The sequence below is a fragment of the Schistocerca piceifrons genome, chromosome 4, assembly GCF_021461385.2.
Source record: "Schistocerca piceifrons isolate TAMUIC-IGC-003096 chromosome 4, iqSchPice1.1, whole genome shotgun sequence".
Classification (NCBI taxonomy): domain Eukaryota; kingdom Metazoa; phylum Arthropoda; class Insecta; order Orthoptera; family Acrididae; genus Schistocerca; species Schistocerca piceifrons.
In genome coordinates, this window is record NC_060141.1 from 242,276,427 (window position 1) to 242,300,676 (window position 24,250).

Sequence of the window (24,250 nt, forward strand, 5' to 3'; positions counted from 1 at the left end):
CGTAGCTGAAGGCTATGCTAACTATCGTCTCGGCAAATGAGAGCATAGTTGTCAGTGATCCATCTCTGGCTAAGTCGGCTGTACAACTGGGGCGAGTGCTAGTAAGTCTCTCTAGACCTGCCGTGTGGCGGCGCTCGGTCTGCAATCACTGACAGTGGCGACACGCGGGTCCGACGTATACTAATGGACCGTGGCCGATTTAAAGGCTACCACCTAGCAAGTGTGGTGTCTGGCGGTGACACCACACTGCTAGCACTGATAACCCTATGCAAACGCTGCTGCTCTCGGTCGTTAAGTGAAGGCGTCGGCCACTGCGTTGGCACTGGTGACAGATAATGTCTGAAATTTAGTATTCTGGGCACGCTTTCGACACTGTGTTACTCGGAATAATGAATTCCCTAACGATTCCCAAAATGGAATGGCCCATGCGTTTAGCTCCAACTAGCATTCCACATTCAAAGTCTGCTAATTCCCAACGTGGGCCATAATCACGTCGGAAACCTTTCCAGATGAAACACCTGAGTGCAAAATGACAAATCCGCCAATGCATTGCTCTTGTATACCTTGTGTACGCGATACTACCACCATCTGTTTATGTAGGTATCCCAAACCGACGGATTTTGTCACCTGAGTGTAAACTGTAAACAGAAATGGGGCCTGCAACACTACGTTGGGGTATTCCTGGAGCCGGCAGCTGTGGACGAGTGGTTCTAGGCGCTTCAGTCCGGAACCGCGGTGCTGCCGCGGTCGCAGGTTCGAATCCTGCCTCGGGCATGGATGTGCATGATGTCCTTAGGTTAGTTAGGTTTAAGTAGTTCTAAGTTCTAGGGGACTGATGATCACAGCAGTTAAGTCCCATAGTGCTCAGAGCCATTTTAAGTAGTTCCAAGTCTAGGGGACTGAGGACCTCAGATGTTAAGACCCATAGAGCTTAGCGCCATTTTTGATATTCATGAAGTGGCTTTACATCTGTCAGTCTTGAGTTCTACCTGCAAAGAAGTCCTCAGTCCAGTCACAAACTTAGTACCGCTCTGCTTCTGGGTGTATGGGTCTGGGAGACACCTGGTTGCACTGTGGAAAACGAGCTGCTAGAGTTGTAATTGACCTGCTGTCACATTTTGCAATCGTCCCGAACATGATTTTCGATTAGTATCTGCAGGCAGTGAGGCACCACCAATTGAAACTATTTGAGTGTCACGATGATGATGATGATGATGATGATGATGATAGGACGCTATTACTTTTGAAAACAGCACGGCCTGAAAACAGAGAGGTGCGTCACAGCTTAAAACAGCTGTATAAAAAGCAGAGCAGCAGGATACGTCAGAGACACGCGTGGCGTGTGATACGTTAAGCCCTTTTGTTCCGCTGGAAGCAAAGGGGAAAAAAAAAAACGTTCCGACCACATAATGGGCAGGGAAAGCGCCTCTTTGGGTCCAACAGAGGCAAGCTGACTGAATGCAGGCAGGGATTGCGACGTGCCGTGCCCACAATGGAAGCCTCAAACAATTGCGGCTTATGCCTGCCTGCCCCAACAGGCACGGTCTGCGAAATTTACAGGGTCAGTGGTGTCACCCCTTCAGTTGAAACGGGTTGTTATTCTGCTTATTCCAGCATTGAATCTTCCGTGCTGGTCATATACCTTGTGGTCTGGGACAGTTCTGATTTCAGATCAGTTCATTATGAAACTAACATGATTGGCCGAAAGTCACAGGAATGGTTGTCCGATTTTAAGGTGTACTGTGTACGACACCCAGACGTTGCGCGCAGTTACCACCTATGGCGTGAGCGTAGACACATAACTAAGCCGTCTGTTACAAACTAGCGTGTTGTGAACATGGCAGGACGCTGCTAGGTAACGGAGTTGAAAATGTGACGATAATTGGTGCAAGACGCGTGGGTCACAGCATATCGGAGACTTTTCCGTGGCCAATATTGTCTACGGTGTGTCTTCAGTGTGTCAGACACAATGTAATCACCTGTGTAAACTGTCACACAGGACGACCATGAGATTTTGACGAACAAACGTCACGTCGGCTCCTCAGGGCCATACGGTCTGCCAATCTGAATGTCCGTCATTTCTACCACGACTGTACGGAAACGAGTGCACAGCGTAAAATTCAGCAGCCGACGACCGCTTTCTGTCCATTTGCTGACATGAGACGTAGAGACACCCGCAACTCGTGGTCTAGTGGCCAACTTTCCTGCCTCTGGATCACGGGGTCCCGGGTTCGACTCTCAGCCGAGTTGGGGATTTTCTCTGCCCGGGGACTGGGTGTTTGTGTTGTCCTCATCATTTCATCATCATCATCATCATTCGTGTCAGTGGCTAATTGGATTGTGAAAAAAATAGGACTGTGTAAAAACTGAGTACGGGCGCTGATGACCACGCAGTTGAGCGCCCCACACCAAACATCATCATCATCATCATCATCATCATCATCATCATCATCATCATCATGACACGTAGATTACGAGTGCCGTGGGCCTGCGAACATTATCACTGAACCAATGAACAATGGCGGCGTGTGCCATGGTCCCACGAATATCGGTCTCAGTTGTATCGAGCAAATGGACACGTCAGGGTATGGCGCATGCCCCATGAAGCTACTAGTCTTTCGGGTTAACACGGTTGTGTCCAGACAGGAGGCGGTTCAACTGTGGTGTGGGCTGGTTCCACATCGTTACAACTAGGCTCCACTCTCTGGCTGCAAGGACCAATGACAGATGAAAGTTATGTGCACATACTTGCAGATTATATGCATCCCTTTCTAGCATTAGAATACCATAATGGACATGCCATATTTCAAAAGGATAATGCAGCGTGTCCCCGCCCTTTGATTACACGCAAGTGGCTTCATAAGAAGCCCACATAATTTACGAAGATGGTCCCAGTCACTGATCTTAACCCAATGGAGCATTTGTGGGACGCTGTCGATATCTGTGTAAGCTGGAAGAACCCAGCACCAACTAGCCAAGAACAACTGCATGTAGCATGGAAGCTACATGGATCAGTATCTCTCCACACAGATTCCTAAATCCCGTCGGTTCATTCCTCGAATTGTTACTGCAGTTATGAAGATTACTGCAATTTAAGATCAGATCAAGTGATTGTCTTTGAATATTGGACACTTAGACTGTGTGCGAATAAATGTGAAAATCGTCTGGTACTTAGACTTCTTTTTCTCTACTTTATCGTCATTTCATCCCCCATTCCCCATGTGAGCAGGAGGGGGGCTGTCAGCGGTACAATATTCCGCTCTTCAGCCAAGAGCATTGTTAAGGATATAATAAAGATGACAGAAAAAAATTTTGGGGACTGTGTGCATTTTACATTAAAAAGATTAATGATGGACAGCTAAAAGGACGAAAATAAATACAATTTAAAAAACACCGTTGCAATTAAAAAAGCTCTGGAGCACTGTATTTTCACTTAATATCCAAAGGATGGGGTGAGATTTATTGTTGCTGGAGGGAATATGTTGCATGGATGTCGATAGATATGGGTAAGGAGACAGAGGTCTCTTAGGTGGGGACATGATGGAGATGACAGGTATGAGGGGAATTGAACAGTGGGAATACAGGTGGTGGGAAGGACAGAGGGTGAGGAGCAGTAATGGTGTGACGCGAGGGTAATGGCACAAGAAGAAAGGGGTAAGGCTGGGTTGGCAGGGAAAAGGTGAGAGGAACCCTGATGTGGAGAGGGATAGGTGAGGAAGCGTTAACGTTGGTAGGAGAGAGAAATATCAGGGCAGAGCTCGTTGTCTGAGAGATGGAGATGGTTGAAGCTGCGTTGAGATATGTTATGGAGTGTGTGCAGGTATAGGAACAGACAGATGTGTTTGTGAAGATGTGCCAGCATACTGCAGTTGGTGATCAGGGGTGAGAAAAAGCAATCTAGTTTATGGGTAGTGTAGGAGATGCAGAGATGTTAGATGTGGGTGAATAGGGGTGGGAGATTGATAAGATGGTAGAGGATCCATGTGGGGGAAGATAAAGTGGTGCGGAAAACGAGACTGAGTTCATGGCGTCCAAGGATCTGGAGGCACTTACAGAAATTTGATGGGGTTGGTACCCATGCAACGTTTGCACAGTAGAGGATAGATCAGATCAGGATTTTGTTTTGTAGCTATGGAGAATGGTGGAGGGGTGTAATCCCCAAGCTATGTCTTTAAGTAGCTTTAGCCTTTTGGGGGCTTTCTGTAGGATGTTTAGTAGGTATGGTTTTTACGTTAGTTGTCAGTCGAAAGTTAGCCCAAAATATTTTAGTGTATTAGTTAACTGGATAGGACGGTCGTAAATGGGAAGGTAGAAGTAATGGAAGCGGAAAGTATGGGAGGTTCGTGCTATAATTATTGCTTGGGTTTTGGTGGGGTCGATCTTGAGAAGCCATAGGTTATACCAGGAGGTAAACTGACTGAAACAGATTTGGAGGAGTCGTTGTTCAAACACCATTAAATCTTCTCGAAGGATCCAATGCGAAAACGATTTGCAAATTCTTCGCAAAATTACAGTGGATTAGACAAAGATTAAAATATAAAAAACAGACTTCAGAGAGTAATGAATGTAATAGGTACATAGAGATGAAAAACTTAGCCAAAGACGGATCATCTAGTCGGGTGGCTGAAGATTTTTAAAACCTGTACACATACCCGAAAGAGCAGCTGAATCGGAGATTGCAACTAGATTTAAGAGAACGGACACTCCCGTCACTGTCGCTCCCCCACCACTTTGCGCCCATTGCGCTCAACCTTTGACGGTCCGCCGTTTCCTGACGGAATGCCTTCTTTTAAACACTTACTTCTCGTTTGTGTTTGCAGTCTGAATTATCAGCCGTTTTAGCGAACGATGTGCGAGCTGTCGACCGCGTTTTACTTTTTATCTGTCTTAGCAATATGAACGGCCTTGCCGCAGTGGATACACCGGTTCCCGTCAGATCACCGAAGTTAAGCGCTGTCGGGCGTGGCCGGCACTTGGATGGGTGACCATCCGGGCCCTCATGAGCTGTTGCCATTTTTCGGGGTGCACTCAGCCTCGTGATGCCAATTGAGGAGCTACTCGACCGAATAGTAGCGGCTCCGGTCAAAGAAAACCATCATAACGACTGGGAGAGCGGTGTGCTGACCACTCGCCCCTCCTCTCCGCATCCTCAGCTTGGGATGACACGGCAGTCGGATGGTCCCGATGGGCCACTTGTGGCCTGACGACGGAGTGATTAGCAATATGGGGAAGGCCATTTAATTTTTTAGTTCAGGACCTCTGTTTCTCTATGGCGTATTTTATAGACCTTTCTCCACGTCCCTGTTTTTAGCTGTCTTCTCTTCCGTCGATTGGGATTAACGTGTAGTCGTTTTTGACTCCTCTCTTTGTCTACGTGTTTTACAGTTCTGACATGGGCGTTAACTATCGTAGCTGTTTTTGCGTCCTAAAACAGCGCTGTTTGACTCGGTTGTGTTGAGGACAGAGGCCTATGCCGACTATTGCAGATTGTCAGAAAGAGCACAAGCGCTACATTGTAACAAATGATTCATTATCTCAGTACTGGTCAACATCTGGTGCGCAGTCATATCATCCATAAAGAGGCGCGAGTTATATGCCACAGAAGTCAAGTAACCGGACATGTGTACCTGCTTCTGCATCCGTACTCTGGAAACCATTTTCTGTAGGATACTACTAGATTCTGATTTCTGAAACTTTCTAAGTGGGCTGTCACGGCATAATTGGTGTCTATCTTCAAGGGTCTGCCATATTCAGGACTTTAAGCATTCCGGTGACTCTGCTCTGTGGGTGAAACACACATGTGACAATCTGTGTTGTCCTTCTTCGTACACATTCAATACTCACTGTTAGTCCTATTTAGTATGGTTTAAATACAGTTGAGCAATATTCTAAACTCCGATAAACGAATTTTTTATTGGTATTCTCCCTTGTAGAATGAGTGTATTTTCCTAGTATCTTACCAATCGACAGAAGTCCGCCATCTAATTTATCTACACTACTGGCCATTAAAATTGCTACACCACGAAGATCAGGTGCTACAGACGCGAAATTTAACCGACAGGAAGAAGATGCTGAGATATGCAAATGATTCGATTTTCAGACCATTTACACAAGGTTGGCGCCGGTGGCGACACCTACAAAGCGCTGACACGAGAAAAGTTTCCAACCGATTTCTCATACACAAACAGCTGTTGTCCGGCGTTGCCTGGTGAAACGTTGTTGTGATGCCCCGTGTAATGAGAAGAATTGCGTACCATCACGTTTCCGACTTTGATAAAGGTCGGATTCTAGTCTACCGCGATTGCGGTTTGTCGTATCGCGACATTGCTGCTCGCGTTGGTCGAGATTCGATGACTGTTAGCAGAATATGGAATCGGTGGGTTCAGAATGGTAATACGGAACGCCGTGCTGGATCCCAACGGCCTCGTATCACTAGCAGTCGAGATGACAGGCATCTTGTCCTCATGGCTGTAGCGGATCGTGCAGCCACGTCTCGATACCTGAGTCAACAGATAGGATGTTTGCAAGACAACAACCATCTGCACGAACAGTTCGACGACGCTTCCAGCAGCATGAAGTATCAGCTCGGAGACCGTGGCTGCGGTTACCCATGACGCTGCATCACAGACAGGAGCACCTGCGATGGTGTACTCAATGACGAACCTGGGTGCACGAATGGCAAAACTTCATTTTTTCGGATGAATCCAGGTTCTGTTTACAGCATCATGATGGTCGCATCCGTGTTTGGCGACATCGCGGTGAACGCACATTCGAAGCGTGTATTCGTCATCGTCGTACTGGCGTATCACCCGGCGTGATGGTATGGGGTGCCATTGGTTACACGTCTCGGTCGCCTCTTGTTCGCATTGACGGCACTTTGAACAGTGGACGTTACATTTCAGAAGTGTTACGACCCGTGGCTCTACCCTTCATTCGATCCCTGCGAAACCCTACATTTCAGCAGGATAATGCACGACCGCATGTTGCAGGTCCTGTACGGGCCTTTCTGGATACAGAAAATGTTCGACTGCTGCCCTGGCCAGCACATTCTCCAGATCTCTCACCAATTGAAAACGTCTGGTCAATGGTGGCCTAGCAACTGGCTCGTCACAATACGCCAGCCACTACTCTTGACGAGCTGTGGTATCGTGTTGAAGTTGCATGGGCAGCTGTACCTGTACACGCCATCCAAGCTCTGTTTGACTCAATGCCCAGGCGTATCAAGGCCGTTATTACGGCCAGAGGTGATTGTTCTGGGTACTGATTTCTCAGGATCTATGCACCCAAATTGTCCGAAAATGGAATCACATATCAGTTCTAGTATAATATATTTGTACAATGAATACCGTTTATCATCTGCATTTCTTCTTGGTGTAGCGATTTTAATGGCCAGTAGTGTATGACTGAGACTATCTGATCATTCCACTTCACATCCCCATAAATTATTACCGACTGTATTTATAACAGTTAACTGATTCCGGAGTATGTTTTTGTGAAGCTCGCAGTTTCGCATTTCTGAAAATTTGAAACAACTTGCCAAACTGTGCACCACTTTGAAATATTATCAATATCCGATTGTATGTTCAAACATCTTTCGAGAAATTTCGACAGATGTACTCCCTTTCATTTTCAAGGCACAAAAGCAGCGAGATGGCGCTGTGCAACGATATTTAAAGAGGCCCTCCCCCCCCCCCCCCCCCCACACACACACACATATACAAGGCACAAAAGCAGCGAGATAGCGCCCTGCAACGAAATTTAAAGAGGACCACACACAAACACACACACACACACACACACACACACACACACACACACACAGAGAGAGAGAGAGAGAGAGTAAACAATAGCGCTATCACACAACTAAAGATGAGCAACGTCAGAAGGTACTGACAGCCAATATAGTTTTAAGGTCATTTGCTAATTTAATCTCAACTTCTTCCTTAGTAACATTATCTCAGTAGCTGGAAATGCTCGCCAAAATCTCCGTGTTTTATATTACATAGGATGATAAGTGCCAAGGCAATATTGTGCATTTGCATATTTGCTCAGTAGTTGAAAGCGTGCATGACGCTTATGCTCAACACATCATTCCTCCATGTTCCTGATGGTCTCATCACTATATGACATTACACAGCTTAGCTTTAAGGGATACAGTAGGAAAATGCGTTACAAAAACAAAAATCATCCTTCACAGACGTTAAAAGGGTCATAATCTTGTATGTCGGTCGAAAATTGCATTTCATATAATGCTTCCGCAGAATACGACCAATCCTGTCGGGAATACTACCTTCCTAAGGCTATAAGGCCGTAAACTGGCTTCCAACTCGTTAATTTCATCGCTCGCTCGATACACGGTTGATCGATAACATAACACGCGCCCCAGCTGTTTTCTGTATAGCCGTTCTGGCGAAAGGCGACATCAAGGTGGGCAAACACAGCTGCCATACTTTCAGTGTCTCAGATGACGTGGGCTCTGTGAACCAAGGTACGAAGTACCACTTCACGCCGATCCGGGTGGTGACAATTGTCAGTCTGATGATATAAATCAGAATAATTTTGCAAAGGTTTCAATGGCGTCAGCCGCATTTGGACACTGAAATGAATCACTGGGAACAGGTCAAAAATTGTGCCGCTGCAGGGCACGAACCCAGATTTCCCGCTTAACGTAAGTGGGCGCTTAAACACCTTGGTCATTCGAGTACCCTTCGCATCCGACCCAAACCACCACCCTGTTGCACACAGCTGCTGACGCAGCATCGCCTACCCGTGAACCACTTACTGGCAATTCCTGATTCTCGTAAGAGATCAGGCACGGTGTGCATCCGCACTGCAAGGCAGATCTTTGGTGGTCGTCACCTCAGACATATCCGAGACAACATGAGTTGGCTTCCTATAAGCGACATGTCCCAACGTACTGTAGTGATTAATAAAAAAGAAAAAAAGAAGAGAAGAAAAGAAAAGGTTGAAAATGTGGGAAGAAATGGTGAATAAAAAGGGGGTTTTAAAATCGTAAATGACCGTGAAAACAAGAAAGAATGAAATGCAAATCGGACTTCGTATTACAGAAAAGCTATCGGACTTCGTGATTCGGAAAAAAAAACTATTGTTGGGGTGGTCCTTGTGGCGTTTCTGAGCAAAAGTCGAACCAATTTCCACTACAAAAATTATCTGAAAAAGAACAGAGAATAACAAAATGTGATTAACAGGGGGAAATGGCGTAGATAAGAGTTCATCCTTTACCATGTTAACATGTCTTCTCTCGTGCGGCGTCCAGGTCTTGTTCTCCAAAAATCTCCTGCTTCATTTCTGCGTGAAAAGTCGTAGCTGCTCCGAAATTTTGCAATAAATTTCATTGTCCAGAAATTACTAATGTATACAAATCGAAACCATCTTGATACTGAATGTGTATTTTTCGTTGCTGCTTACATCCTCCGAATTTCATACAAACTTCTACAATACGTCTGCACATCAATAAGTTTTTTCGTCTTCATCCGACCAAGACTAGCTAATAAGTATGTTAAACTTCCGCTCTCAAGAGACAAAAGAGTTGCAATTTTAGTACCTTCATTTTCTTATATATTTTCTTTGCCGTCGAGCGCTCATACAGCTGCGACGGCATAATTTGTATCTGAGGGAACGAGTGTAGCGCGGCGAAATTCAAAGTCCCGCTACAGTACCGTCAACATTCCGCCTGACCAACATGTCAAGAAAGGATAGGCAGCCATCCTTCACCCACCTCTATCGTGCAGCACATATTCGGCTGGACTGAATTCAGTACACTACACTAAGTGACAGTTTGGAATCAGGTAGCAGACTTTGGTTCATTGGTAGGGTAAAAAAAGAAATGTGTTCATGTGAAGAAACCTTTGCAGATAAAATAACGTTACGATGTATTGTGGGATACTGCTCCGAAACGAAGAGCGTAGTCAGAGATGAATAACTGCAGACACTGGACACATGGAAGAGCTCTACATTCACTATATGTAAAGATTTGGTGGAAACTTGTCAGTTACGAAGAAGAATATTATCAGATACTGAGAGACTGATATCTCGCGAAACGTTAATTACAAAATTGCAATATCCGTGACTGACTGAGCAGACTGAGGATATTCCGCAGTGCCCTGATTGCCCCTCTCTCTCTCTCTCTCTCTCTCTCTCTCTCTCTCCCTCTCTCTCTCTCTGACACACGGCAGTAATTACGGGCGTGCGGCATGGAGCCACTGCTGCAACTGCCGCTGCCGTAATTAGAGCCGCCAGCTCTGGCAGGTGTTTTTCTGCTCTGCGCTCTACGCCTTGGAGTTCTGTCGGGCACAGAGAACACTGTCATCCCTCAACGTGCCGCACAAGCCCTCCGGCACCACAGTAATTCACACCGACGTAATTAAACGTTTCGTTGAACCATTTTCAGTTTCAACTAGATACAAATTAATGTGCATTTTCATTAGCTGCAACCACCTAATGGCTGGACTACTTTATCTACATGGTTCAAAAATGGTTCAAATGGCTCTGAGCACTATGGGACTTAACAGCTATGGTCATCAGTCCCCTAGAACTTAGAAATACTTAAACCTAACTAACCTAAGGACATCACACAACACCCAGTCATCACGAGGTTTATCTACATGAACGAAAACAAAATCTGAAAGAAATTTCCACTTTTTCCAATGAATGGCAACTTCTTTAAATGTGAATACTTGCTAGGTAACGCCTATATCAAGGAAAAAGAAGTTGAAAATATCGTTACAACGCGAAAGCGCTGTAACAAATTTGTTTCAGAAGGCCGCGAGCAGAGTTATAGTGTGGAGGCGGGGGGGTGGGGGGGGGGTGAGGGGGAGGTCCTTACTTCTTATTTGAGCTAGAAACTTGGATAAAAAAGTTTGTGGCTTAGCTCGGACCAGAGGCCATTTGTAGTATAGCCACTCGAACAACTGCCTTAGTATAGCTATGTTACAGTATATTAACAAGGTTTGAACAACGTCTATAACACCACTTTCAGACCCACTTAAATCTTGATAACCTGATATTGAAGCAGCAGAAACTGATCTAACAACTGAGCCAGACTCTTGTTGTCTTATGCAGGAGTTGCCGGCCGTAGTGCTGTATTCTGCCTGTTTACATATCTCTGAATTTGAACACACATGCCTGTACCAGTTTCTTTGGCACTTCAGTGTATATATAGGACGATGCTCGATCACACATCTTCCGTGTCTCTATGAACTGTATGCGTGATGTAGTGATGTTACTCCGATGGCCGGCAAGTTCCCCAGACCCGACTCTGACAGAGCATGTGTGAGACCATGTCAGCTCTATCGCAGTGACAATATCCAGAACATCAACGAGTAATTACAACAGTTAAGAGCCACTTTACCTCAGGAGAGGATAAAAAGCCTTTACGATACCCTTCTCAACCGAATCAGTGCATGCATCGAGGAGTGAGGTGTCGCAAAGTCGTACTGATAAGTGGGCTCATGCTGCCAAGTTCTTCGTAAATTTGAATCGATTTTGAGCCGGCCGGTGTGGCTGAGCGATTCTAAGCGCTTCAGACTGGAACCGCTCAACCGCTACGGTCGCAGGTTCGAATCCTGCCTCGGGCGTAAATGTGTATGATGTCCTTAGGTTAGTTGGTTTTAAGTAATTCTCAGTTCTAGGGGACTGATGACCTCAGATGTTTATTCCCATAGTGCTCAGAGCCATTTGAACTGTTGTGGACTGGCAAGACAGCCAATCCACAGTGACGGGTAACCGAAAGGCACGCGCTTAAACTCACGCAGGCTGGCGTGAGGTCTGAAACAGGATACTTGATGAATGCTATAAAGAAAAGTACGCAGCTGCTGGAATACTTAACTTTAATCCACAATTGGTGAACATTGGTCTTGTTACTGTACATGCTTCATTAGATACATAGCAAAGGATAAATGGCGCCTTGCTAGGTCGTAGCAATTGACTTAGCTGAAGGCTATGCTAACTATCGTCTCGGCAAATGAGAGCGTAATTCTCAGTGAACCTTTCCTAGCAACGTCGGCTGTACAACTGGGGCGAGTGCCAGGACGTCTCTCCAGACCTGCCGTGTGGCGGCGCTCGGCGCTCGGTCTGCAATTACTGACAGTGGCGACACGCGGGTCCGTCGTATACTAGCGGACCGCGGCCGATTTAAAAGGCTACCACCTAGCAAGTGTGGTGTCTGGCGGTGACACCACATGAACTATTTGTTTTTGAATCGATTTTGTAATCATTGAAATAACATTACATACCCTTTCAACCAGTGAGGTTTCATTTCGATTGGGAGGTTTAGCAAATTTCTAAAGAATATGTCTCCGCAGAACATCTAGCTGTAAATATCAGGTACGTTTTGTGGAACTGACATGACATAATAACGATGTTACACAGCTTTCTGGTGTGTTACAATTAATTCCATGTCCTGCTGAAATGTTAAAACTGCTACAAATAATTTATTACACTACTATGTTACTGAATCTGAACACGACCCAAAGTCATTTACTACTGATCACTTTCAAAACACTTCTGCTCCAACGAAATGTATTCGCAGTTGCGAATATGGACAACCATCAGCTGTATAATGGAATGACGTCAATGAAAATTTGTGCCTGACAGGAAGTCGAACCCGAGTTTCCCGCTTATTGCAAACGGTCGCCTTAGCATTTCGGTGTCCGAGTACGACTCACGGCTATACCCAGACTTCCTTATGTCGTCAACCACGTGCCTACAACCTGTAATCGTACATCTTTTAAGTATATTCCCGTACAGGGAAGGCATATTACTTTGAAAGTCGCTTGACCGGTGTCAACGGATTGTCCATATTTGATACTGCGAATTCATTTCATGTATTTCATGACGGCTGTAGTCGCCGTTTTGCCTGTTCCGTTGGGCATGCGTGAATGTCCGAAAGAACACTGCATCGTAATTTGGAACAGGTGCACTACAATATCGTATACTTCTGGTATAGGTGGCTCATTTGTAAAGTGGCATACTGCGGATCCAAGCTAATGAGTTCGATGCCTTTTCAGTCACAGGATCTTTCTATGTCACGTATCGCTTGTTTCATGTATGGAAACGCCCATCTAATGTGAAATATGACAAACAGTACCTTAGTTTAAACGGTAAGCCCCTTTATAATCGACTCAGAAGAAGGCAACGATATACCACCTCTAACAGGACGATGCCTGGTAAAGCACTGTGACCTACAAACCAACCTTAGGGCTGTTGACAGCTTACTGTTTCAATTATGTTGTTATCTCAATAAAACACTGGACATGTTCATTTGGGATTAAATCTTGGCCTCTTCAGGCAAAGAGCTGGTCACGGAAGTAATATTTTGAATCATATTGCTTGCGTAACGACCTGCTTCGTAAATTATGCAAATCGACTTATCCGTCTCTACCGCACGCAAGTGATAAGTCTGGAACGACCATGCTAAAAAATCACAACAATGTGGAACTAGCAGCGTGGTGCACTTAGTAGTATTACTCGGCAAAGTGAAGTAGTAATTTCGCCACTGTGGCAGCACCATCGTCTTTACGCCCGACAAACACGGAGGAGGAAATAATACTGGCGAACGCTCCAATATTCTTACAAATGGAGCACAATTACGCGCCGCCCATCTATCACCACGTTTACACGCGACACAATTTGCGAAGACGAAAATCTAATTTCGAAATGTGAATGCAATGTCTACTGTAGTGTTTACAATTTAGACCTGAGTCTATTTTGCTAACTCCATCAAATATCGGTTTGTGTGTCACTTCGCCAAAACAATAGAGAGAGGAAGTTGTTCTAGAAGAGATGTTTAAAAATCCTTTCCTTGTGAGGCTATTTTATTACTCCCACTAGTCCACACGTGATATGGAGAATAAATGCGAACTAATCACTGGTTGAATTGTAATCAAACATTTTGGACGCTTACTGTGGCTAGAAATATTCCGGATGGGTAAAAACATCGATAAAAACTATTTCGTGTGATGGTGTACATAATTAAAAGGAATATAGCACAGGTGTTAAAATAATCATGACAAGTAAAAGGTTGCTGGCTCGAATCGCTGCAGGTGCTTTGAAATTATATTTTTAAATCTTTATCAAAATGACTTAATTCATTATTTTTATTCAATTAATTGTATTTATTTTATTTCTAACCCTTTGTCCCGTCATTTAATCATTGTATTATCTTGTTTATCCTTCCACCATCTTATAGACAGCATCAAAGAGTCGATCCCAGTCTTCCCCTTGTGAGTTGCGAATGCTTCGTTACCAGAAAATGATAGTGGACGAGAAAGTTTGCCAAAAACAGAAAGTAGATTTAATAATCTACAAATTAGCCCTCCACAAAGGATAATACGGTTGTCGCCAATTAGTTTTACTTTGTTAGTTCGCAGAATATTTCAGTATACGTGTATCATGTTTCGTCAAAGAAAGATAAAATGTGATTCTCCTCATATAAATAAAGCAAAGACTTCATGATCAGCACAACACTTTTCTTTCTACACTACACACAAAATCACTTAGTCCAAATAATCAACAGTTTAAAAGGCAAATAGAAACCTCTTAACTGTCGCTTTGTAGGCATTTTGGTTTTTGGGTCATGCATGAGATGTGAACTCAAAATGAAATCCATGTCACCGCCTACATGCGCAACAACAAAACAGCACTTTTATCTGACAATACCCCTCTCACCGTGTCAGTTTGGCAATATTTATTTACGGTGTAATGGGTGTGAGCCCATGTGCCATCTAAGTAAATAGCTGGCCACTTTGATTCTAATGCTTCATTCTTCCTTAAAAACCTAATTTAGTATGCACTTTCTCCAACTGTGTCCTTTAGTTTACACCTAACAACACATTTAATTTGGCACATTTTAAAACTGAATTCTACAGACAGAACAACTTTTCTAAGAATTTCCTACCTAGCCTTAAGTTCAGTTATGTACGATAAAAACCGTGTAATTTTCGCAAAGTTGGTATTTATTTATATTGTTCGTAATAAAGTAGAAATTACTGCCTGATAATACATTCATCCTCATTGTCAATGGAACGCTTATTATTACCACCTTGCTTCCCCTTCTTTGGCGTAGAAACTTGCGTTCCACTCTGCTCGGCTTCGTGTCCCTCCTCCTGTAATTTGGAAAGCACCCTGTTGCACAATTTTTAACACATTGGCTACACGTTTCCATCGCCTTCTCCTTCGGCACGATAAATACCTCCTCTTTCCCGTAAGCAACAAATTTAATCACGTTAACTGCAAGCCATCGCGCCTGCTGCAAAGACTTTTTCCACGTTCAACTTCCACACTTGAACTGCGATGTAACAATGTCCACTACTTTAATCGGAACGTTGTTGTACCTAGCCCTATCGCCACGTTGGTGCATGAGGCGGCCACATTGCCACTTGTCCTTGTCGGCTAATATTACTACGAAATATGTTTACGTAATGTGGGCGGTATTTTCGTGTTCGTATTGGTAATACGACTTCGTGCGAGACCGTTCGACTGTACAGTTAGCACACACACTAAAGAACCAAAGAAACTGTTACACCTGCATATTATCGTTTAGGGCCCCGCGAGTACGCATAAGTGCCGCAACACGTCGTGGCATGGACTCGACTAATGTCTGAAGTAGTACTGAAGGGAAATGACACCATGAATCCTGCTGGTCTGTCAGTAGTTCTGTAAGAGTACGAGGGGGTGGAGATCTCTTCTGAACAGCACGTTGGAAATCATCCCATACATGCTGAAAGATGTTCTTGTCTGGGGCCAGCAGAAGTGTTTAAACTCAGAGGGGTGTTCCTGGAGCCACTCTGTTGAAATTCTGGACGTATGGGGTGTCGCATTGTCCTGCTGGAAATGCCCAAGTCCGTCGGAATGCACAATGGACATGAACGGATGCAGGTGATCAGACAGGATGCTTACATACGTGTCATCTGTCAGAGTGTATCTGGACGTAGCAGGGGTCCCATATCACTCCAATTGCACGCGCCCCACACCACTACAGGGCCGTCACCAGCTTGAACAGTCACCTAATGACATGCAGGGTCCATGGATTCATGAGGTTGTCTCCACACCCGTACACGTCCATCCACTAGATACAAACATGAAACGAGAATCGTCCGACCAGGCAATATATTTCCAGTCATCAACGGCCAAATGACGGTTTTGGCCCGCCCAGGTGAGGCGTAAACTTTGAGTCACGCCGTCATCAACGGTATACAAGTGGGCCTTCGGGGCCGAAAGCCCATATCGATGATATTTCGTTGAACTGTTCGCAGGCTGACATTTGTTGATGGCCCAGCACTGAAATCTGCAGAAATTTGCGGAAGGGTTGCACTTCTGTCACATTAGACAATTCTCTTCAGTCGTCGTTGGTCCCGCTGTTGCACGATCTTTTTCCGGCCACAGCGATGTCACAGATGTCGTGATTTTACCGGATTCCTGATATTCGCGGTACACTCGAGAAATGGTCGTGCGGGAAAATTCCCACTTCATAGTTACCTCGGAGATGCTGTGTCCGTGTACCGACTATAACAATACGTTCAAACTCACTTAAATGTTGATAACCTGCCATTGTACGAGTAGCAGCAGTAACCGATCTAACATCTGCGCCAGACACTTGTTGTCTTATACAGGCTTTGCCGACCGCAGCGTCGTATTCTGCCTGTTTACATATCTTTTAAAATGGCTCTGAGCACTATGGGACTTAACATCTGACGTCGTCAGTCCCCTAGAACTTAGAATACTTAAACCTAATTAACCTATGGACATTACACACATCCATGCCCGAGGCAGGATTCGAACCTGCGACCGTAGCGGTCGCGCAATTCCAGACTGAAGCCCCTAGAACCGCTCGGCCACAACCGCCGACTTACACAAATCTGTATTTGAGTACGCAAACGTATACCAGTTTCTTTGGCGCTTCAGTATATTTTTTTCTTCGTCCTAGCATCTCATCTGCTCTCTCTCTCTCTCTCTCTCTCTCTCTCTCTCTCTCCCCTCTCTCTCCCTCCTGTGTGTGTGTGTGTGTGTGTGTGTGTGTGTGTGTGTGTGTGGCCCACCACACCTGCGTGTCGTTGACTGTTGACCTTCTGAACGCTGTGGCTGTTATCTATGGGGGGCATCAGGTTAATGATACCGCAAACACAACAAACAGGTACCGAGGCGACGAATTATGGCGCACAGGCCGCTTCGGTACAATACTTAGCACAGCCAGTCGACGTCAGTTTACTAAAATGACATGTAACTTGCATACCTGCCGAACGCTACATCAGTTTACGCTCACGGGACTCTTTCTTGGTCCACAGACGAGCGACTGCGAAATTAGGGAACAAGAAATGTGCTGCGTATTAATTTATTAGGCGCTTGCGAGATTACTGTATTTGATGTTACAATGCTGTGACCGCATTTTATCAAATGTAAGTTTTCAGATCGTTTCAGTTCCGTATGTCACTACTGAAAATGAAAAACGTCAGGTCAAAAATAACTTGAAAGAGACATTTCCATAACTAACCCTTGCCCATGTTTAGAGGTATTTAGAGGCAGCAGTTCGGACTAGCCGCGGAGGCATCACGATTAGCGATGCCGGAGTTATTTTGTAGGTCGAGTTGTACTGACCAGTATGGAAAATAAATATGGCTGACTTGCAAAATTGCCAACATAAGGCATGTCCCAGGAACACGCACCCTGTGTAGGTAAGTGAAACAAGTGTGCGTAGATAGGTGACATGTGTAGCACACGCTACCTGTAACTGCATGCCTACCTTCTGCTGAGGCAGATGCTTGTGACGTCATTATTAAAGCGTCAGACGAGCTGTTCGCCATAATGACGACGTAACTTGTGAATCCTGTAATGTTTCATCCATTGTTAATTTAAGCTGAAAGACGATTATTATCCAGGCAAATCGTATTTTGTAATGTACTGATCGGACTGGATTGAAATAAGGATAAAGTGTTACATGCAAAAGATACCATAAATGTTCAAATGTGTGTGAAATCTTATGAAACTGAACTGCTAAGGTCACCAGTCCCTAAGCTTACACACTACTTAACCTAAATTACCCTAAGGACAAACACACACACCCATGCCCGAGGGAGGACTCGAACCTCCGCCGGGAACAGCCGCACTGTCGATGACTGCAGCGCCTAGACCGCTCGGCTAATCCCGCGCGGCAACAAAATATACCATAACATTAGCAAAATTATAACCAGTTATAACGACGTTGAAGGGTCTGACGGTTTACGGTCGTTATAGCCGACAGTCGCACAAACCGAGTTTTTGCTTTGTTTTTTGATAAAAATTTCATAACAGTAAATTTTGGGTATCTTGAAATTTTTGTAAGTGACGTATGGTATAAAAGTCGTGAACTGTACAACTTCGTTCCAGTTACTCTATTGCAAAAGTTAATCAACAGTAACAAATTGAAAAGACAGTATCATACACAAAAATTACGTGAACGGCTACCCTTTCTCCTATGTCTCTCTTCAAAATGTACAAATGTGATGCACAGTACATACTGTACGACATTGAAAATATCCAACACGCATTGCCACAAAACATCAGTAATGAATACACTATTATTCCAGTTCTGAACAATGAAAAAGTAACACATACTGCAATTTAATTTCTCTAGTTTTCTACAATGAAGAAAAGACAGTGTGTTTAGTTTTTTAGACACTTGCAATACAAAAATGTTGTTCAAATGTGTGTGAAATCTTACGGGACTTAACTGCTAAGGTCATCAGCCCCTAAGCTTACACACTACTTAAGTTAAACTATCCTAAGGACAAACACACACACCCATGCCCGAGGGAGGACTCGAACCTCCGCCGGGACCAGTCGCACTTGCAATACAATAACGCATAATACAATATATTGGCCTACTTAAGGTAATCTGTTATCTTTGTTTTCTTTATTCATTTAAGACGTGCGTATGCTTTTTGCCTTTGACGATGCATTGCCATTTGAATTAAACTTTCCCTGAAAATAACAAATTTTTGAGAAGCTTAGTTAAGCGATGACACAAGAAACTGTTCTTGTTACTCATTTTCATGTTGATCAAGCACATGTTGGCTCTGCATATATTTCTTCTTCACTAGCTGAGACGTACACGGTAAGAGTGTTGTCTACCTGAGTGAAGTCCTCTGTCTCACAAGTTGACAAAATTGAACAAATTTCTTGCACTAATTCCGCCACAGGAATTTCATCCCCATCTTCATCATCTGCACCATCAGTTGTTGCTGAAAACGTGTTGTCCTCACCGTGGGATGGCGAAGAAAGATCTCTGTATCCTGAATGTTTAAAATAATTGGCAATTGTCTGTTGAGAGATATTTTCACACGCTTCCGATATCAATGAGCTTATATCAAAGAACTTTGAAAGCTGTTTCTTTACCTTCTTCGATATTTTGTAACACGTTCGCCACTTGACATTTCCTTTACTGTATTTTCAGACATTTTGTAACTCCCTGGTCCAGAGATTGTACAACTGTTGTAAAGTTTGAAAGTAAAAACACAAGCTTTTTGCGCTGCAGATTATCGACTTCTGAATGAGCAGGACATTTATCGAACAGGAGAATAATTTTTAGTTTCTTTGATTTCAGGTGAGAGTCCCAGTTACGCAACCAGTTTTCAAAAATGTCAGATGTCATCCAAGATTTTTCATTGTTTTCATACATTACAGGTAGGGAGTGAATGTTTTTAAAACATCTAAGTTTTCTCGATTTTCCGACCAACAAAAGCTTTGCTTTACATGATACACTCACATCTGCAGCAATAGTACCTGTGATTAGGGTTACCATCCGTCCCGATATATCGGGATCGTCGCCATTGTAGACCTTGTCCCGACATCACGACAAGATCCACTTTAGTCTTGATTTTGCAAAATACTGTAACGAGCTTGGCTCAAGTACTGAAGTAACGCCATCCGTTAGCGCCACTTGTGAATGCAGCCACAGTTAGTTTTGTTTATGCCAACAAGTTTATGTCGACAAGGTCGTCTGACAGATGGCGTTGCATGTTGCGTATCCTGTATCGACGAAATAAGGACCTTCTAAATCTAGAGCCATCATTCGAGGAAATACCAGACTTCTCCGGTAGGCTCGAACTATTTAAGCAGCCACACGTGGCAGAATCGGACAGTTCCTATTTGAGTAGCCATATCCTTCTAAACGTTATACGAGCATCGAGTGCACGTGAGCAATTTTTGAAGTGTTTACTGCTGGTATATAGAAGTGTATAGTTACATGTACTTCGATGACTAAAGTGCTATTGTCGACAGTTTACTGTCTAATAAGCTTATCATAGCTTACGAAAATGCCTAAGGGTGGAAAAAGAAAGTATCACTCTTCGGCAGCCAGGGACTTTGGAATCAACCTTACAGTGCCAGTTTAACTACAAGCTGACTTCCATGGAATTTTATAAATACGTGAAAACGGAGAAAGACTTACTGAAAAGGATGAAATCTTCCGATAAACATGGTGCACCGACTCCTTCTGCTGCAACAAGATCCACATAAATGTAATTGTATTAAATAAATTTGTACCCCATTGGTACACCCCCGGCTCAGAGCGTTCCGACGTGGTCCCAGCTAGATATAGCATCCCTAACTGGGACTCTTGTCTTAGACATTTGCCCTGGAGTCATGTAACAAGAAATCCAGTTTGATCTGCATTGAATACATCATCTGGCTTGTAACCGTCACACGAAGCAGGCTACTTCTTAGACAGGCATTCGCCTGTTACGCCATCAGGTACAGCAACAGCTTCGCCACAAATTTTCCCAGCAATAATATCATGGCGAGCTCGGAAACGTTGTATATAAGATGAGTAACTGAAGTTCGGATTCTCCATCAGGCGCACAAAGTCATTGGCTTTCGCTTGTAGAACAGGTCCACCTACCGGCAGATTATTTTATCTTTGCCGCTTGAACGACGTAAGTAAAGCTCCAATATATTTGTGCTGAGATGATCTCGCCGGCTTGATTTTTAAAGAATTATGTTCGAAAAGAGTCTGTAATGTCTTTCCGTCCTTCCAAACTGTAAGAATCGTTGAGCGTCAGACACCCAATTCCTTCTTGATGCTGACGTTTTTATTTCCTGAATTTGTACTCGCCACAGTATGCGTATTTTTCTTCAATATTGCATACTTTCCTCTTTTTACTGTGACAGCTTTAAAGTGATGTTTGTATCAATTTTTTGACAATGATCTGAAACCAAGAATCTACAAAAAATAAGAGTTTGAAAATGAGCGTTGTTAGTAATTCCCAAATACGCAACAAATAAAAATGAAAATTGTACATTATAGCCGACGTCTCTCTCCCAAAATGTAATAAAAATGCGTCGTTTTGTACAATAAGTTGCAGTAAGCGATACTCTACTAAATGATTTTTTTTGGCATGTTCATAGGATTTAGACGGGACCGTGAGACTTCGCTGTTACAGTCAATACCTCGTTAAACGAGATGTCGCTACAACGGTATCGACTGTATATTAAATGGAACGTTGCGCTCATGCACATGACCAGATTGAATTTAATCTAGCAAATGGAAACATAGAATTAAATTTTACGTAGGTAAAATGCCTGAAAATTGACTGACGTTTTAATTAGATAATATAAAAAAACAGTCTCTAATGCAATGGCGCAGTGGTCACACATCAGGTCTGCTGTCATTTTCCTGTGGGGGCTGCCCCATCAAAATCCGTTACCTCACTGTGTATAAAAGCGGAAACAAAAATTAGTAACGTGCTCAAAATTTCTAAATGGAGACAAGAAGCAAAACTAAAATTAACAGCTGATGGGGCAAATACGTATCAGATGAGTGGTTTGGGTAGAAACTTCCACCAAATTTATGTTGTTATCAAAATACTGACTTGGTGCATAAGATCGTAGGGTTTTTGGTTCAAAACGGTTCAAATGGCTCTGAGCGCTATGGGACTTAACATCTCAGGTCATCAGTCCCCTAGAACTCAGAACTACTTAAACCTAACTAACCTAAGGACTTCACAAACATCCATGCCCGAGGCAGGATTCGAACCGGCGACCGTAGCGGTCGCGCGGTTCCAGGCTGAAGCGCTTAGAACCCTCGGCCACTCCGGCCGGCAGTAGGGGTTTTCATAAGTATAATAAACACAACAGATACACATAACAGAGACTTTAGACACCAATAATATATTATCCTTTACTATTGTCAACAGTCTGACAACGCTGGGCTAACTTCTCGATTCCACGACTGTAGAAATAACGTGGTTTTGAGGCGAAGAACTTACCCAGTCACATTGGGAGCGCATTTTCAGCCGCAAAGAAAGTTTCTTCAAGGTTGTCCGATACAGAGCGGAAAAGATGAAAATCTGAGGGCGCAAGATCAAGTGAATAAGGTAAGAACAGAATGAGTTCCCAATCCAACTCCTGCATAGTGGCTTCTCTCTCTCTCTCTCTCTCTCTCTCTCTCTCTCTCTCTCTCTCTCTCTCTCTCTCTCCCCTTCTCTCTCTTCAGTCTAGCAGAATAGAGACGGGCGTTATCGTAGAGTAGCATCACTTGACGCAGACTTCCTGGTCTTTTTTCTTTGTCCCAGTTTTCAAGACGGCTCAGTTCAAAAATGGTTCCAATGGCTCTAAGCACTATGGGGCTTAACATCTGAGGCCATCAGTCCCCTAGACTTAGAACTACTTAAACCTAACTAACCTAAGGACATCGCACACATCCATGCCCGAGGCAGGTTTCGAACCTGTGACAGTAGCAGCAGGGCGGTTCATGACTGAAGCGCCTAGAACCGCTCGGTCGCAACGGCCGGTCAACTTTCTCCTTCGAATGGGAAAATATTTTTTTGACACCGACCTACTTAGGGAGGAACGATCACCACGATAAAATAAGGGAATTCAGTGCTCGTACGGAAAGATATTGGTGTTCGTTCTTCCCGCGTGCTATACGAGATTGGAATAATAGAGAATTGTGAAAGTGGTTCGATGAACCCTCTGCCAGGCACTCACTGGATTCTGGCCTAACATGGACCATGTAAATAACTACTTCTGATTCAAATGCAGGTTTGCCCAATAATTTTTCATTAGATCAGAAAGCTGTTGCTTTCGACTTTGCACCATTCTTGTTTGGTTTTCTCTGGGTATGAAAATTTAAACTTTTTTCCGAATGTATCTCTCATCAGAATTTCTACATTTCTTGGAGTCACTTGTACCAGGGATAATTTTCCCAGCTGAGATGTTCAAACATTCTCATGCTACACTGTTTTCATTCAACCGAACCAGAAATCCGTTAGACACATTATATGTTTTCTCGTTGTAGTAATTGTTTACTTTTTTGCGAGAATAATTAATTTTGTTCCTGCATTCATCGTTGTGTATTATGGGCCCAAATATTTTTGTATGCATTTTCTTCTCTTTCTTTTCCCCGTTTTCTATTTCTTTCGTCTTAATCAAATTCAGTCGTTCGGCTGTATATTATTATTATACTGTTTATCGTTTATGCTTATTTTGTTCTTTTTGTGTCCATTACTGATTATATTGCAACGGTAGACACAATAACGTACAGAAATGAACACTGCCGTCACATGCTGATGAACGTTGACCTGTTAACTCGCGAGTGCGTCAAGCCTATGAATATTTTATTCCGTAATTTGTTTTGATGCAGTGGCACGCGGTCAGTGTGCGTTAATGCACTGTGGACAGAATAATGAAAGAGCGAAAACTTTAATCTACGCTTGATAACAAACCCGACGTCATTAACACCGCACGGCGCTTCCTGGAACGTCAGCAAACTTACCGGCGGTAAACTGCAACCTACAGATGCAGCACGAAGACTTTCCATTCATTGTCTTAGACCGCGAATGAGATTTACTTAAAGCTTAAAAATTTTCAAGCGAAAAATTTTAACATTTCTTGTACTTTTTGTACAACCTACCATTTATGTTTCGCCTGAGACGTCTACATCTGTTTCTTTGTGGATCTCTCAGAAGCATCACCACTTCCTTCCCATCACTTAATGCAGCCTAACTCACCAACCATCTGTCAAAGCACAAGCGAACACTCATTTACATCTTCATGGATATACTGCATTTCACTCTTAAGTGGTTGGCTGGGGGTTCCTCGAACCACGTCCAGACTATTTCTATACCGTTCCTCTCTCTAAGAGGGCATGAGAAAAATGAACACTCTTTCTGTACGAGCTATGGTTTCTCCTATTTTCTGCTGATCATCATTTCTCCTAATGCAAGTTGGCGACAGTAAAATACTTTTACAGTCAGAG

General features: G+C 43.8%; 1 protein-coding gene and 1 pseudogene across 3 annotated transcripts in view; one reads left to right on the top strand and one right to left on the bottom strand.

Moving 5' to 3' along the window:
• LOC124794790 (neural proliferation differentiation and control protein 1) overlaps positions 1-24,250 on the bottom strand; it is a 1,027,601-nt gene that overhangs the window by 743,535 nt on the left and 259,816 nt on the right. The window lies entirely within an intron of this gene.
• Positions 4,896-5,013, top strand: LOC124797102 (annotated as a pseudogene).